At 42.0% G+C, this 16,303-nt stretch overlaps 1 long non-coding RNA gene across 2 annotated transcripts in view; it reads right to left on the bottom strand.

Moving 5' to 3' along the window:
• Nucleotides 1-439: 439 nt before the first annotated feature.
• Nucleotides 440-16,303, bottom strand: part of LOC121476476 — a 51,120-nt gene continuing 35,256 nt past the window's right edge. The window contains exons 3-5 of one of the 2 annotated variants that reach the window (XR_005983954.1): nt 2,849-2,926; nt 2,416-2,656; nt 440-1,073 (exon numbers count right to left, since the gene is read on the bottom strand). This is a non-coding gene — a long non-coding RNA (uncharacterized LOC121476476). Of the gene's footprint in view, nt 1,074-2,196; nt 2,657-2,848; nt 2,927-16,303 lie in introns of those variants that run through there. The other variant, XR_005983955.1, reaches the window with a different exon arrangement.

Raw genomic sequence — 16,303 nt, forward strand, 5'->3', positions numbered from 1 at the left:
TCTGTATGACTATCATAAAAAAAAAAAAAAAAGGCTTAAGGTTTTATTTATTTATTCATGACACACACACACACACACACACACACACACACACAGAGGCAGAGACATAGGCAGAGGGCGAAGCATGCTCTCTGCGGGGAGCCTGATGCGGGACTCAAACCCAGGCAGCTGGGAGCACAACCTCAGTCAAAAGCAGATGCTCAGACAGCCCGGGTGGCTCAGCAGTTTAGCGCTGCCTTCAGCCCAGGGCCTGATCCTGGGGACCCAGGATCATGTCCCATATCAGGTTCCCTGAATGGGGCCTGCTTCTCCCAATGCCTGTGTCTCTGCCTCTCATAAATAAACAAACAAACAAACAAACAAACAAACAAATAAATAAATAAAATAAAATCTTAAAAAAAAAAAAGGAATCCAGAAAGCCTTTCCAGAGAGTTAATCAGATGCTCAGAGCTACCATGGGGTCTAAGCTTTGAAACAGACTGACACATTTGCTTAAAATCTAAAAGTTCCTTAAGCCTGGCAACTCAGATCCTCCAAGTGCATGCTTGATCTTTAAGGACGCCGGTTATCATGCACGGAAGATAAAGGTTTCATCTTAGATGCCAACTCTCGTCAGTTGGTAGTGGTTGCCTGGAATCCTGCCTTGAGAAGGGCTGTGGAACCCCATCAGGGCTCAAGCAGGAAAAGAGATTGTGGTAGATGAGAAATGCCCGCCACACGTATTCAAGGGATGAGTGATGACAATGTCCTACATATGACTGTATTCCAGCCCTAATGTAGATTCTACTGTATTTTCCATGGTTGTTTCATATCTGTTCATTTCCCAATTTCTCCGTTCTAGAGAAAGCAGCATTGTGCAGCGGAAGGAGCACTGGAAGCTGAGCAGAGAAACTTTTCTTTCTCTTCTGAAGCATGGAATGGTGGAATGGAATGAGCATGAGGCGTCCAGAAGCAGAGCTGGGCATCCACACTGTTCCGCTGGTCCTGCACATGGTACGGTGGATTCTTGTTTTTTACGGTAGCTCTATAAAGTCTGGGCAGGCACCGAATTAGCAAATACTGAACTGTTACTCCTAGAGGAAATACAGGGTTAGATTCCTGTGGGCCTCCAGTCATGATATTTTCATCAACCAATTAATGTATAACTTTATTTTATGTTTGTTTCTGTTTAAAGACAACTTAATATATATTATTGGTTCATTAACACTGACCTCACAGCCAACAGCACTCTAACTCCTGCCTAAACAAAGCTTGTCTAACACATATTTTTCTCTATAAGGCACGTCATGGCCTTCTTGTGCTTAGGAACACAGACAGCACTTCAACATTGTAACCGGGGACCATATGAAGTGCTGAAATCACCAACAAACAGCACACAATGTGGACATCGTGATGCTAAATAGACTGCAAAAGGGAAACCTGTTTACGGTATGGGAGCTGAAACAGGCTAAGTGTTACCTCTTCTACTGGGTTAGGAACAGTGCCTGAGACAATTCAATTTTTTTCACCACTCTGCACGTGTCTGTGAACACTGTGAAAGTACAGGTGGTGCACAGCCCGGGTGGCTCAGTGGTTTAGCGCCGCCTTTGGCCCAGGGCCTGATCCTAGAGTCCCAGGATCGAGTCCCATGTTGGGCTTCCTGCAGGGAGCCTGTTCTCCCTCTGCCTGTGTCTCTGCCTCTATTTCTCTGTTTCTCTCATGAATAAGTAAATAAAATCTTTGAAAAAAAAAAAAAGAAAATACAGGTGGTGGTGTTTTGGGGCCACAACTAAATTTTAGGGAGTAGGCAAATCGGCAAATACAGATTCAGTGAACAGTGAAGGTGGACGGTACTTACCCTCAGTAATGCTACCTCCCTAACCCTGCAGATCAAATGAGACAAGGTGTGTAAAATGCTTCACCTGATTCCAGCTACTTCTTTATCCCAAACATTTGCATTTCACCTTTTGTCCCTTGTCTGCCATGCTCAATCCTGAGAGATATGTAGCTATCCAGAAATATCCAGCTAAATGTACCACCCCTGGAGCATAGACCAAAAATCACTCCCACCAGCTCAAGTAGAAGAGGAGGTAGTTGGAAGTGACACAGAAGGTGCTCTCCAGGGGCTCTAAAATGCAGGGATCAGCACAGGTGTCCCGGCTGTGGGATGAGCCTGAAACAGGAAGGGAGGATGCTGTGCCATGTCTCACGTGGCTGCATCACCTGCCATCCCTGCCTCTCTCTCTGCCTTCTGCTTCTCTCAGGAGACAGCTTTCCTCTGCTTTCTCTGGCTTCCTTGCACTCTCATAATTTTGGCTCGGGTGCCCTTCTGGCTACTACAGAGCCGACTCCAGCCTGACGTGGCTCACCGGGGCACACCTGTCGTCTCTGTCTAGCACCATCCCCCATCTCCAGTAACAGAGGAGGTGACTGTACCTCTGGCTCCAGGTCTGGCCAGGGACCCTTCCTCCTGAGAATGTGATGCTGCCTTAGTCATCTTCTATCACTTCCATCATTACTTTGTGTATCTTTTTGCTGCCTCGTGGTTTTTGTTTGCTCACGGCTGGTGTTTATTCACGGCTTGTGCTTACACATAAAGTCTGACTACTGCCTCTCTGTGTGTCTGTCAGCTTCTGCTTTCATGGAGTGTCTCTTCTTGTTTCTCCAGTTCTGATTCCTGAAAGAGAAAATCATTGGCACAGTGATTGCCATTTGCTTGGGCAAAACTTTCGTGCCAGGAAACTCTGTAGGCTAATGTCCAGCCCACTGATTAGCTGCTCGCGGGTAAGCACCTACCATCGTCCAACAAGCTGTGAGCAAGGTTGTAGGAGTAGGAAGGGTGCGTGTGGTATGGAGTGTGGTCACCTACCTTTAAGGATTTATATCAAGCTGGTTATCCACATGTCTGTCTTTTTCAAACACCCCAAGTCCAGTCTGTGAAGAACTCCTATTAAAAAAAAAAAAGAACTATTAACTCTCTCAAAATGTATGTATGTATGTATGTATGTATGTGTGTATTTTTAAAGATTTATTTATTTTAGGGGGAGGGGGCAGAGGGAGGGAGAGTCTCAAGCAGACTCTGCACTGAGCATGGAGCCCGACATGGGGCTCAATCTCACCACCCTGAGATCATGACTTGGGCTGAAATGAGGAGTTGGACGCTTAACCAACGGTGTCACCCAGGTGCCCCTCAAAATGTATTTAGAATGTAGTCACTTCTCACTATTCGCACTGCTACCACTCTGCTCCAAGCCACACCGTCTCTCGCTTGCATCGCTAGAGTACCCTGCTACGAGGTGACCTGTTTCTACATGTGGTCTATGCCTCACATAGCAGCCAGAGTGATTCATTGAACACCTAAACCAAGACGTGTCATTCCTTTGCTTCATATACTGCAGTGGCCTCCCTTTTCATGTAGAGCAAGACCCAAAGACCTGGCCCCCTTTATACTCTGACTTCATCTTTACCACTTCCCTCCTTGTTCACCCTGCTCTAGTCACGCTGGCTGCCTTGCTTTTCCTCAGATAGTCCAGGCATGCTCCCACCACAGGGCCTTTGCTCTAGCTGCCCCACCTGTCTGAAGCACACTTCTACCAGACACTGGCTTCACTGACTCCTTTAGATCTTTTTTTTTTCCTTTAGATCTTTACTCAAATCTCACCTTCTCCACAAGGCCTGACCAACATATTCAATACTACACACATAGTATATCAAATGCTGTACTGTTAGTACTATAGCATTAAATGCTCTGGTTCCCCACATGTCCATTCCCTCTTATCCTGCAGGACTTTTTGTTCCTGTACTTATTACTTTCTAACATACTATCTAAATGACGCTTATTATTTATTGTGTGTCTCCCCTGGCTAGAATGTAAGTTCCACAAAGATAGAGATCTTTGTCTGTTTTGTTCCCTGATGTATACTGAGGATTTAGAACAGTACCTGGCCCAAGCACTCCATAAATATTTGCTGAATTGAATTGAATTCCTCGGTAGGGAGCTATGCACACGGTGGGTACATTAAGGTTTCCCTACACAATAGAAAATATCTCTTCCAGGGAAATTAATTAACACTAAGTGCACATGTGAGAAAAGAGGAAGTCTCAGATTAATAACCTGAGCTCCCATTTAAGAAGCTAGAAGGAGGGCAGCCCCGTTGGCTCAGCGGTGTAGCATCGCCTTCAGCCGGGGGCGTGATCCTGGAGGCCCGGGATCGAGTCCCAATCGGGCTCCCCACACGGGGCCTGCTTCTCCCTCTGCCTGTGTCTCTGCCTCTCTCTCTCTCTGTGTCTCTAATAAATAAATAAAATCTTAAAAAAAAAAAAAAGAAGCTAGAAGGAGAGAAAAATAAACTCAAAGCAAAAGAAAGGAACTAACAAATAGCAGAAATCAATGATTTTTATTTATTTTTATTATTTTTTTTTATTATTTTTTATTTAGTTATGATAGTCACAGAGAGACCGAGAGAGAGGCAGAGACATAGGCAGAGGGAGAAACAGGCTCCATGCACCGGGAGTCCGACGTGGGATTCGATCCTGGGTCTCCAGGATCGCGCCCTGGGCCAAAGGCAAGCGCCAAACCACTGCGCCACCCAGGGATCCCTTATTTTTATTTTTGTAAAAAGTTTTTATCCAAATTACAGTTAGTTAACATACAGTGTAATATTAGTTTCAAGTATATAATATAGTGATTCAACATGTCCATACATCATCCAGTGCTCATTACAAGTGCCCTTCTTAATAATCCCCATCACCTATTTCACCTATCCCCTCTACCCACCTTCTCTCTGGTGACCATCAGTTTGCTGTCTATTGTTAAGAGTCTGTTTCTTGGTTTGCCTCTTTCTCTCTTTCTCTTTTTTTTCCCTTTGCTCATTTGTTTTGTTTCTTAAATTTCATAGATGAGTGAAATCATATGGTTTTTATCTTTCTCTGACTTATGCTTAATAATCTTTAGCTCCATCCATGTCATTGCAAATGGCAAGAGAAATCAATGACTTTTTAAAAAATACTATGGCAACTCTATACACATAAATTTGACAACTTAGATGAAATGTAGTAATTCATTGAAAAACACAAACTAACACAACACACCCAATATGAAATAGATCATTTGAATAGCACTATAGGGATCCCTGGGTGGCGCAGCGGTTTAGCGCCTGTCTTTGGCCCAGGGCGTGATCCTGGAGACCCGGGATCGAATCCCACGTCGGGCTCCCGGTGCATGGAGCCTGCTTCTCCCTCTGCCTGTGTCTCTGCCTCTCTCTCTGACTATCATAAATAAATAAAAATTAAAAAAAATATTTTGAATAGCACTATAATAATTTTTTAAGATTTATTTATGTATTTGAGAGAGAGAGCACGAGTGGGAGGTGCAGAGGGAGAGGGAAAGAGAATCTTAAACAGACTCCACGCTGAGCAGGGAGCCCAATACAGGGCTCTATCCCAGGACTCTGAGATCATGACCTAAGCCAAAATTAAGAATTAGATACTTAGCTGACTGTGCCACCCAGGCACCTTAGCACTCTACCTATTAAGGAAAATCATAACTATCAGGATGGCTAAAATAAAAAGCTAACACCAAGTGCTGGTGAGGATGCCGAGGAATCAGATCATTCATACACTGTGGTTAGCACTGTAAAATGGTACAGCCATTCTGGAAAACAGTTTGGTAGTTTTATAAAGTACTAAACAGCCAACCACCATACAACCCAGCAATTGCACTCTTGGGTGTTTATCCCAGATAAATGGAGACTTCTGTTCACATAAAAATCTATCCATGAATGTTTATAGTAGCTTTATTTATAATAGCCAAAAACTGGAAACAACCCAGATGTACTTCAGGGGACGAATGGTTAAACAAATTGGGTATGTCCATTCCGTGTAATACTCAACAATAAAAAAAGAACACATTATTGATATATGCTAAATTTGGCATGCTGAGTGAAATTATACTGAGTGAAATAATCATTAATTTTTCTAAGTTAAAAAAAGTATTATGCAAAATGGAAAAAAAGCCAAAAAAGTACATACTGTGTGATTCTACTTATGAGCATTCTTGAAACAAGAAAATTATAGAAATGAAGAACAAATTAATAGATGCCAGAGATAACAGCCCCAGTGGAGGAGAGGAGAATGGAACAGAGTTGCCTTATAAAAGGGCAACATGAGGATTCTTGTGGTGATGGAATGTTCTGTATCAATATCAATATCCTGGTTATAGGGCATCTGAGTGGCTCAGTTGGTTAAGTGTCTGACTCTTGGTTTCAGCTTAGGTTATGATCTCAAGGTCGTGAGATGGAGCCTCATACTGGGCTCCATGCTGAGTGTGGAGCCTGCTTAAGATTCTCTCCCTCTCCCTCTATCCCTACCTGTGCCCCATTCCCTCTCAAAAAAAAAAAAAAAATCCTAGATCTAGTACTGTACTACAGTTTTGTATGATGTTACCAGTAGAGGAAACTGGGTATATTAGTTAGGGCTCTTCAGAGAAACAGAACTAATAGGATTATAGATATAGATGTTGATGTAGATAGACATAGATTTGTAAGAGGAGATTTATTATAGGAATTGGTTCACATGATTACAGAGAAAGTCCCATGAGTGTGCATATTTATTTATATAATCCTGTACATCAGATATAGAAAACCATTTAGAAGAAAAGATACCAAAATAACAGTAGTCATCTCCAGGCAGTAAAATTATGAGCATTCTTTTTCTTTTCTTTTTTTTTTAGCTTATGGGCATTTTCTCATTTTTGTATAGTGAACTCTTATTACACGTGCAATTTTCAAAGAACATATTTTTAAGACATTATTTAGACTAACCTTTAATCTGTTGCCTAAAAAACCCGTAACCAATCTCCAAATAATTAGTCATTTCAGTCTTTCATATCATAGAAATGAATATTTCCCAAACTAGTCCAGGTAGCTCGAATTATTAGAAATGAGAGCTGTTGAAAGCAAAGGTCTGTACAGCCTGTGCCTTCAGAGAGTTTAAAGACATGGATTTGGTCCTAGAACAGGTCATTTAACTTGGCTCATTCATGGGGGAAAATGGGAATGGTACACCTCCCAATGGCTCACAAGAGCCACGTGCTACTCAAACATTGTCCACAGAGACACAAACACGTGAAAGCAAACAGGTGACACAAATCCATCTCTGCTCTGCACCCCTTCTCACACTGGACAATTCTCCATTGCCTCAAGTGGTCAGCAGGGAACATAAATAGATTTTAAAATATTTAGTTGTTATAATCAATATCCAGAAATGAAAGTGTAAAAAACAATCCATTCATAACCAAGACCCCAAGTCCCCACTAAATATTTTAATGTATACCTAACAAAAATTATAAAGAAAATCCCAAAACCTTAATGACACAGTAAAAGAAAATCGGACTAGATGGAGAGTTAACCTTGCTCAAAATTGGAAAGACCAAACAAATGGTAAAGTAACACTTCCTGTTCACACATTTAATGCAATGCTAATTAATGGAGCATTAAGAGTTTCATAAATATAAAATACAAAACAGGGATCCCTGGGTGGCGCAGCGGTTTAGCGCCTGCCTTTGGCCCAGGGCGCGATCCTGGAGACCCGGGATCGAATCCCACGTCGGGCTCCCAGTGCATGGAGCCTGCTTCTCCCTCTGCCTATGTCTCTGCCTCTCTCTCTCTCTGTGACTATCATAAATAAATAAAAGTTAACAAAAAATTTTTAAAAAAAATAAAATAAAATAAAATACAAAACAATTGGGATGCCTGAGTGGCTCGGCGGTTGAACGTCTGCCTTTGGCTCAGGGCATAATCCCGGGATCTGGGATGGAGTCCTGCATCAGGCTCCTGGAAGGAAGCCTGCTTCTCCCTCTGCCTGTGTCTCTACCTCTCTCTGTGTGTCTCTCATGAATAAATAAATAAAATCTTTAAAAAAATTTTTTTAAAAATATAAAACAATTGTAAAATGCAACCAAAAAGAAGCATACAAAAATGTTAGTGTTCTGGGAGGGAAAAAGATAATGTTGCAGAACTTCCCTTTCCTGGATTTAAAAACGTTGTAATGTCATAAAGCAGAAATGATCACAACTCTTGGGCAGTTCAACTTCCAAATGAAGGATCTGTTCTGAGTCTGCATGGTGAAGGAAAACATGGGGGAAGAGGCCTGGTCTGATGACCATGATGGGTGTCTTGGGAGGATTTGTTTCTGAGACAAGGTAGCTCAAGTAAAAGGAGGCCTATTTTTTTTTTAAAGATTTTATTTATTTATTCATGATAGACATAGAGAGGCAGAGACACAGGCAGAGGGAGAAGCAGGTTCCATACCAGGAGCCCGATGTGGGACTCGATCCTGGGACTCCAGGATCGTGCCCTGGGCCGAAGGCAGGCACTAAACCACTGAGCCACCCAGGGATCCCCAAAGAGGCCTATTTTAAGACTATAATAAGTAATTTCACCTCACTGAGGATGAAAACAGAATAGTACGACTCATTGCACGAAAACTATGAACCAAGACAACTCTCTCCATATCCTTTTTTTTTTTTTACATTTTTAAAAATTTAAATTCAATTTGCCAACATATAGTATATCTCTCTCCATATCTCAAGAACCCTTACTGGTGTATTCACAATCTCCCAGCTCTGAGCACTGGCTGAATGACACCACCTCCTACCTATCTTTGCAGTTCCCTGGAGAATGTTCATGTCACCTCTTCACTTTTGTTCTCCCAGTCTTAGAGTTGGTAGCTGTTTGCTGAAATATAAATCTCTGGTTTTCCTAGCTTCCTCTTTTTTTTTTTTAAGACTTTATTTATTCATGAGAGAGACAGAGAGAGCGATGCAGAGACACAGGCAGAGGGAGAAGCAGGCTCCATGCAGGGAACCCGAAGTGGGACTCGATCTTGGGTCTCCAAGATCACGTCCTGGGCTGAAGGCGGCGCTAAACCGCTGAGCCACCCAGGCTGCCCTACTTTCCTGTTTTTTACGCTTTTCCAGGTTTCCAACAAATTGCTTGAATTAAATCCCTTCTGTTTAACATGTCCATAGCAGTTTCTGTTTTCCCGATTGGACCCTGATTGCTACATGGCCAGCTCCAGGAATGAGCTTTGTGTGTTTTGTGATTTTTTTTTTTTTTTGGAACCAGAGTGCACAGATCACAAGCTGTTTCTTTTGTGGGCAGAATCCATTTCTGGTCTAAAAAACCATGTCCAGGGCATGGCTATTTTGAGCAGATGGTCTGTCACGCCAAATATTCTGATGCAGCTGAGAATAGGACAGCCCAGAAGCTGGTAGAGCTGAAAGTGGGTGGGTAGTACGGAGGTGAGGAGGGTTGATAATTGAGGCAGGACTACAAAGAGATTTGAGCTGTATCCCAAACACGGAAAGAGCAAAATCTGGTATCAGAGATCTAGAAAGAAATCAGTGACTGGTAAGTCACTGTGGTAACCAACTGGGTCAAACACCAAAGGCAGGTATAGCTGCAATCACAGGCAGTAGGTTCCAGGAATAGGACTGAGATAGACCAGGACAAGAGAAGTGGACATCTCAGAAATGTCAGGGGCAGCTATGCAGAGATGTACGTACACAGAGGGCTGGATGGTGTCAAGCAGAGCCACATAAAAGGACTTAAGAGGAATTGCCATTTTTCTAAGTTTGCCCCCAGTGTGACGTACTCCCCATCCACCCCTTCTTAATATTTTCCTAAAAAGTGCCTTCTATTTCATGATTGATATTTTTGTGTTATTCACTTTGTTCAAAGAGTTTCTCTAGTTTTAAGCAATGAAGTTGATTTTAATATAACATATATTACATTTATAGATAAATGACAAGAATACAATGAAATGGTAATCCATCCATCCAAGGTTAACCTTCCAGACTTTCTAATGTCTCCATATTCATATGCCTATACCTATAGTCATATGCACATATTTTAGAGGTAAGAATCTTATAGTATTAGATTTTTTTTTAAAGTAGACCAATTGTGGGTGGTACAGTCAGTTAAGTATCCAACTCTTGGTTTCAGCTCAGGTTGTGATCTTGGGTTCCCGGAGTTGTGGGATCAGCCCATGTTGGTCTGCATGATCAGCAAGGAGTCCACTTGGGAATCTCTCTCCTACCCTTCACTATCCCCCTTGCTCAAATAATAAATAAATAAATCTTTTTTAAAAAAATATTTATTTATTTATTTATGATAGACATAGAGAGAGAGAGAGAGAGAGAGAGAGGCAGAGGAGGAGGGATAAGCAGGCTCCATGCCGGGAGCCCGACGCGGGACTCGATCCCGGGACTCCAGGATCGCGCCCTGGGCCAAAGGCAGGTGCCAAACCTCTGAGCCACCTAGGGATCCCCAAATAAATCTTTTTTTAAAAAAAGAAGACCAACTGACTAAATTAGAAACTGCAGAAATAAATTCAAATCTACACAATAATGTGTAAAAAATGTGTTGAAACAAACAATAAATAAATGAATACCTTTTTTAAAAAATTATTTATTTATTCATGAGAGATACAGAGAGAGAGAGAGAGAGAGAGAGAGGCAGAGATACAGGCAGAGGGAGAAGCAGGCTCCATGCAGGGAGCCCGATGCGAGACTCGAGACTCGATTGGATCTCCAGGATCACACCCTGGGCCAAAGGCGGTGCTAAACCACTGAGTCACCCAGGGATCCCCAAATGAATACCTTTTAAGCCACAGAGGAGAAACTAGATATCATTTAAAAGACTATAAATATATGATCCCATGTATGCTCTTTGCCATAACAGATTTGGAGGAGTTAAATAAACTGAAATAGATTTTCATTTGAAGATAAAAATTTCAAAAATTTATCATAAAACATAGAAGACAATCCAATAATATTCCTTTCGTAAAAGAAAAACAAGGTATCAATGTTGGAATATTGAGGCACTTAAAGAAATCATTACTGCCAGTGTGGTTTTTATGCTATAAAAAACAAAGCCAACTATTAACTAAAAAGTGAATTCAAGGTAAAGAGCAATGAAATGAGAAACCACTGAAAAGAAATGTCAAATAAGGTTTATTATCTATAATATATAAGGGACTTACAGAATTATGAAAACTCAGTACCCTTTTATGGAAAGATAGCCAAAAGATACAAATAACAAAAAATATAAAAAGTAAATAAACACTTGGAAAAATTCCCCATCTCACTAATAATTAAGGAAACTGAATTTAAAACAATGATGAGGTGACAATTCATCCTACTATGAAAAGTACAAGTGAGGAAAATCCACAGTTAGCATAATAATGAGGCAACAGGCATTCGAACACTGCTTATAGCACTGCAAATTAAGAAAATCTTCCTAAAGAGCAACGTGGGAATATATCTGTTACTCCCACTTTGGGGGAAAAAAAAGAAAGATTTTTTTAACTGTTTTTTTTTTTAAGTTTTTAAAAATTTATTCATAAGAGAAAGAGAGAGAGCTAGTGAGAGTAGGAACAGGGGGGAGGGCAGAGGGTCAGAGGGAGAAGCAGGCTCCTTGCTGAGGAGGGAGCCTATATGGGATGCAGGGCTCCATGCCAGGGCCCTGGAATCATGACCTGAGCCGAAGGCAGACATTTAATTTAACCAACTGAGCCACCCAGGTGCCCGTTAAAAACTATTTTTTAAATATGCACTATTTATTATTGTGAAAAACTGGATATAAGTCAAATGCTCCAAATAGAGGGAATAAGTCATTATGAAAACATTGATATACTAATATGGAAGAATATTGAATTGCTAATAAAAATAATAAATCTATGAACAATGGAAAACAAAAAACAGAATTTTAGAAAAACTGAATTAATGGAAAAGAAAAAACAGAAATTAAAAGGCTATGAAAACAACTTAAGACTATGTAAACATTATTATGTCTATACAATAAAGATTTTTTTAACAGATTTTATTTATTTATTCATGAAAGACAGAGAGAGAGAGAGAGGCAGAGACACAAGCAGAGGGAGAAGCAGGCTCCACGCAGGGAGCCCGACATGGGACCCGATCCCAGGACCCCAGGATCACGCCCTGAGCCGAAGGCAGACGCTCAACCACTGAGCTACCCAGGTGCCCCACAATAAAGATTTTTTTAAGAAGCAGGAAGAATCTCATAAATGGTGAATATTTTATGATAAAAGCATTCTTTGTACTTTTTGTTGATCTGTTTAGAAATTTTTTTGCTGGATCAACATAAAGTCATAAAATATGCAGTTTTCGATGAATTTTTCCAGATAATCAACTATGAAATTTGACAGGTGATAGATATATCTCACAATTCTCTATCCTAACTCCAACCCATTCCCATTCCAGAACTCCTCAGAATATCTGAAATCTAAAGCAGAAACTCTTATCATTTAGTCATTGTAGTGGATTGTGTGGTAGGCTGCCTCCCTAGACCTCTCATTCAAGAGTGAGGAACTCATCCCCACTGACCCCCAACCCCTCGCTTCAGGGGAGTTGGCTGACAACTCTCAGAAGAGCATCTCTTCAAGAATTGCCCTCCCTCAACTGAAGATAGCTGCCTTACCCAATGTTGTGCCCCCTCCTTGAGGGCAGCCACTTCTATTGTCTGGCCAATGATGGGGGAGGGGGAAGCATAATAAAGACCAGACTCCCTTGTCTCAAAGAAGCACACCTCTGATGGGTCATCTCCTATGGGAGCCTTTGTTGGAACTGCATCACTGTTTACCTCTCCCTCTTTCCAACTTGCCACCAAGAGATACCAAGCCTGAGGCCCAATACAGCACCATTATTCTGGGAGAGCAACCAGCCATTTGATGACAAGCTGACTACACCGGAAGGGGCAGTGACTCATTTTGACGGAAATGGATATATATTTGGGGCATAGGTTTGCCTTTCCTGCCCTCAGTCCTCAGCCTGTGGCACCATTTGAGGGCATGCAGAGTGTTTGATCCACCAACATGGAATCCTATGTAATATTTTTATTGGACCGAGGAACCCATTTCATTTCACAACAGAGTAGCTGCAACAGTGGCCCATGACCATGGGATCCACTCTTCCTACTTTTCACACCATGCTACACAGAAGCTGTCAGCCTGACAGTGACGAAATGGCCTTTTGAAGGTGCAACTGAGCTACCACTCTGAAGGTGAAACCTTTCAAGAATGGAGTGACATCTTCTGAGATGTTGATGCAAATCAATAATTATCATATGAGCCTATGTTCTCAGTAGGCATAATACATGGTTCTGGAATCGAAGGGGAGGAAGTAGGAGTGGCTTTGAGCCCTGCTTATCATCCCTCACAGTGACCCACTTGTGGTATATATGCTTCTTGTCCCAGTACCTCTAAACTCTGTGGGTTTAGAGGTCCTGATGATTCACTAAGAAACACTTTGCCAATTGTGATGGTAAATGGAGCTGAGAGTGAGGGAAACAAAAATGGGTTATAGAGTAGGGAGTTAAATATCAGTTGCAACCTTCAGGCCAGGAGCAGTATGGGGGTACTGGTAACTGCAGTTTACCCTACTAACCTTCTTCTTGTAAGTTTCCCCAGCAAAAGAGACCACCTGGGGTACCCCAGGAGTTCTCAGACCTTATTATACAAACTGAGTGAATCCAGTGCAAAAGGTTTGCTGTAATGGATGCTATGGTGCACCACTTAGATCCTCCTTTCTGGATCAAGGCAATCATTCCCTCAGCTACTAGGAATACTGGCTGCTGATGGCTCTCAGATGAGTGTCTCTTCTGATATTGTCCTCACCCAGAGAGTCACTTTGCCCACATCTCCTGACTGATTCATACCCAGATATAAATGCTCAGCCCACTTCGCTCCAAGGCAGGACAGAGTTCCCTATAGGACTGGCTGAGAGGTCTTCATGGTGACTATACTGCTATTCAATCCCTCCTTCACCCAGTCCTATTTCCTTCACTCCTCTACTGATGTTGAATCCCTGGGTGCTCACTAGTAGACTTCCTGCATGCAAATCTCCAACTCAGAGTTTCCGGGGGACTCAGTATGCAACATTTACATCAGTTTTAAAAAAATAGAAAAATACCATGTAACACACAGGCTTTGTGTGGCTATCATACATAGAGACATTAAGAATCCCTGGATGATCTACATTTGGAAAGCCATTGAGCTTACCAGCAACACTGACTCTATTTCTTCTCCTTTTAGAGACTTTGTTTTCTTGGACTCTGTTGCAGGTGTCAAATACTAGAAACATCCAGGAAGCCTTCTGGTTCAGCTTCTGTCTCATGGTCATTTCTTTCCTTCTTCAGCTTTTTGGGTGTGCCAGGCTCTGAGCTTTTCTATCCCATCTTTCCAGAAAGCTACTAGTACCACTAGCTGTCTCCCTCCACTTGTCTCCCTCCACCCACAGTCAAATAAGTTCCAGATGCTGACGGAGTTGTGGGAAGTGTCACCAGGAGGAGGGGAGCTTAAATTCCTTTGGTTACCAATCACCATCTTGTTTCTGTTTCTTTCATTCGCCCCCATTGACTTTCTTTCATGATCAGAGAGTTAAGTCATTTCCTTACTCCACTGCTTCTTCAAGTTCCTCTGCCCTCTGGGATTTCAACACCCTTTTATAGTAAATCTCTGCATTACACTTTTAAATTTTATTATTATTATCATTACATTATTATACTTTAAAATTTTTGAATGACAAAGCTATAAATGAGAACTAAAAAAAAAGGAAAAAAAGAGAACTAAGCTCTTTCCTTCCTTCTAACTTTCCTTCTTTCCTTCCATAAATTTCTTGTGTATCAACTCTGAGTCATCTCTTAAGTGAAGCTGGACTATACCTACCCTTACTTAAGATTATTAAATGTGATATTAGGGACACAATCATTCCTTCTTGCAAATTCCCTAGGGGCCAAAGTTGGCAGCAGATTGCTGGTCTGGCTGAGTCTTGCAGCACATCCCACTGGAACAACAACCCAGGGCGCGTGCCCTTGGATGGAGAGCATATTAACAGCATTCTCTTTGTGTAGGAAGGCCTCCAAGTTTTGTAAAGGCCCACTATATTTAGCGTAGTAAAGTGAAATATCCCTGACCAGTAGATTTCTATCAACTAGCCAGTCTTCAAAGGCCAACGGGACCAGGAGGCTGGAAACCACAACCCAGCCCCCTCTGCAGTGGCTCCTTTAAGACATCAAGAGCTCTTGGGCACTTCTAAATCAAGAGCCACATAAAATTGGACCTTCTCCACCCTCACATTGTTGTTGACCTTAGTTCTCAAGCCTGGACACACTTAATCTTTCTACAACCTCCAGATTTCTGACCTCAGAATTCATTCTCCCATATATAGCCTTGCCTCTCCCTCAGGGCAGAGTTTGGGGTCAGCTGAGGGAACTACTGCTCCTCTTTAGCACGTTATCTCAAAGTACAGTCTTTTCAACTGGAGAAATATGTAGAGAAGGTAGACAAAGACTGTGACTTTTTTATAAAGTTTTTGTTTATTTATTCATGAGAGACACTGAGAGGCAGAGACTTGGGCAGGAGAAGGAGGCTCCCCACAGGAAGCCTGATACGGGACTGGATCAATCCCTGGACCCCAGGATCATGCCCTGAGCCAAAGGCAGACTCTCAACCACTGAGCCACCCAAGTGCCCCCCACTGTGACTTTTTAAATATGATTACTCCTCCAGTTTCAAAACACTTCTTGTTTCTTGCTCATCTTTTGTGCTTGACCATAGGCATCATTTCTCTGACTTTAACTTCCAACTTTTATTTTGCTCCTGAATCAGGACTCAGGTTCCCTCACACTGGGACAAATTAAAGAAGGCTGAAAGAAGTAAGATAAATTGAACCAAAGAACCCTGGAATACTCTGAAATTGGAAGCATCAGGTGCCCCTGAAGATGGGAATGTGGGGTAGAAAGAAAAGATTACCTAAACGTCTTTACGATGACCAGTTAAGTATCTAGTTCTTCTTCCCAACAGCACAGCCAAGTGACTACCTTTCCACCATCCTAGAAGAGGCCAGGCAGTTTATTGTTTTGAGAGCCTGGGTCAAAGGCTCTAGGCTGGTACACCAGGCACAGTGGAAGACTGGGGTGGGGGTGGTTAAATGAAAATCTCTATAAAGAATGATGAATTCCCCTCACCCCACTCTCCAGCCCCTTTCCCCTGATAAGCTCCCAGAAGGCTAGAAACCAGGTTAACAAATTCCCATGCAAAAAAAATTTTCTGACTGACTAGCCTAAGAGAAAAGATCTTCACATAATGATATTTGGAGGTCCCTCCCCTACAAAAAAGAAATGGGAAACTACTATGAAAGCTCAACAGCCAACATGATCTGCCCATTCACAGGAGGAAGTTTCACTCTTTAATATGAACAGACAGGCATTCATGAGAAGTCATTAATGTGAAATAAAAACAAA

This window comes from Vulpes lagopus, chromosome 15 (assembly GCF_018345385.1).
Source record: "Vulpes lagopus strain Blue_001 chromosome 15, ASM1834538v1, whole genome shotgun sequence".
Lineage (NCBI taxonomy): Eukaryota > Metazoa > Chordata > Mammalia > Carnivora > Canidae > Vulpes > Vulpes lagopus.